Here is a 1,707-nt window from a genome sequence, read left to right as displayed (position 1 = left end):
CTGACTACCCGGTTTTTAGAATACTATTTCGATAGAATTGAGTTAGCTCATTACTTTGGAGTCATATTCCAGACACCTGTACCACCACAGGTATCACTTCCGATAATACTGTGATGCCAGAAATCGCTCAGGGGTGAGAATAGGCTGAAGCAGGGATCAAGTGACAGGATTTAATGCTGACAGCATTTAATAGCTGAACGGTGAAAGCCTACGTGGGACTCCTTTCAGCCTTTAATCTACTGTAGTGGTCAAACAACAAAAAAGTTTTCAAATGGTCTAAAGCAAAAGCATGGACGTTATATACACATATACTCAAGGAGTGTAGATACAAAACCACATTTGACCATAAGAGATTCGGAGAGGGGCGGGCCCAGCCGGAAACCTCAAAAGGCCCGGGCTACGCACTTCCCCAAGTCCCACGAGGCTGCTCATCATGACCTCTCTCCTGGGCTGATGGTTGGAGCCTGACGATGGACAGAGGTGCCACTGGGGCCCGCGGGTACGGAAGGACGACGCCCACCAGAGGAGACGGGCTGCTGGGGTTACCACTTCTGCCACCATGGATTCGCACCCGGCCATGGTGGTTTCCTGTGCAGGAACTGAGAAACCCAGTGTTGTTTTACCTGGAGGCATGGCTGGCTGACTTGCTCTTCGGCCCAGACCGAGCCATAGTTCCGAAAATGGAGTGAATGAGCCTGGCCCCGTTGACGGTGGACACAGTTAAGGCCCGGAACTTAGTCGAAATCACCGTCTTCGGATGGCCGGATGTACAACATCTGGTGAAGAGTAGGCTCCTGAGCCTGGCGTCGAGGCACCGGGAGCATCGTGCCCGAGGTGAAGGTCTTGTAAAATGTGCATGTGGAGGGAGCCACGGGGAAAATACCTGGTCATACCTGGCTTCCTTCCAACCTCTCATCTTTCCACAGCTTTTTGCAGTTTCCTAACTCCAGTATGCTGTATGTAGACCCTGGGCATCCCTTTGTGAGAGGAGTCTAAGTAGGACCTTGGAAAAGTAGGCGGAGATGTGATGCATTCAGGCCCATCACTGCCCATGCCAGCCTCAGCTTGGTTACGCCACTATTTCCAGATCCTAGGTTCAGAGCTTCCACCCTAAGAACTGATATTGCCGGCACCACTCCAACCTCCCCCTCTCCCGCCCTCCCCAACCCTCATGAAGAAGTAGTTTGAAACAGTGAGCATTTTTTTCTTACCTAGCTGAGAAGATGGTACAACTTGAGGGGTTCTTGAAGGTCCATGCATCAGGTCCCCAGACCCCCCAGCATCCTGTTGCATAAGTATTGTCAGGAGCATGAGAATAATCCTGCTTCTGCTACTAAAGTTAAAGGGAAGCAAATATCCTTAAATCTCTGCACATTTTTTTTTTCTGTATCTTGATGGATAGTGGTTTGATTATTTTGATGCAAACGTGAGTTTGTAGTGCCATTCTACTAAATAAATGAATTCCTTATTTTCTCCAATGGCATAAAGATATTTGCTCACTCAAAACTAAGCAAATTTATAAAAGATAGACTATTCATTCATGTCTTGATGTGAGAGGTGGCTAAATGGCTGATAGGTGGTGGATTTATTTTTGTTTTTTTCTCAGTTTCTACCGTTTTGAAACTGCTAACACTTTTGCTTTGATGATGAGAGTCAGGCCCTCATGCACAGGGGGCAGAAATGCAGGGTCAATCAGCTTTGCATTTC

The 1,707-nt window shown here is 47.8% G+C and overlaps 1 pseudogene; it reads left to right on the top strand.

Moving 5' to 3' along the window:
- Window positions 1-470: 470 nt before the first annotated feature.
- On the top strand, window positions 471-1,295 carry LOC133087127 (oocyte-expressed protein homolog; annotated as a pseudogene).
- The last annotated feature ends 412 nt before the right edge of the window (window positions 1,296-1,707 follow it).

This window comes from Eubalaena glacialis, chromosome 3 (assembly GCF_028564815.1).
Source record: "Eubalaena glacialis isolate mEubGla1 chromosome 3, mEubGla1.1.hap2.+ XY, whole genome shotgun sequence".
NCBI classification, from domain to species: domain Eukaryota; kingdom Metazoa; phylum Chordata; class Mammalia; order Artiodactyla; family Balaenidae; genus Eubalaena; species Eubalaena glacialis.
Note: the sequence above shows the minus strand (reverse complement) of the source record. Positions and strands in the feature narration are given on the sequence as shown.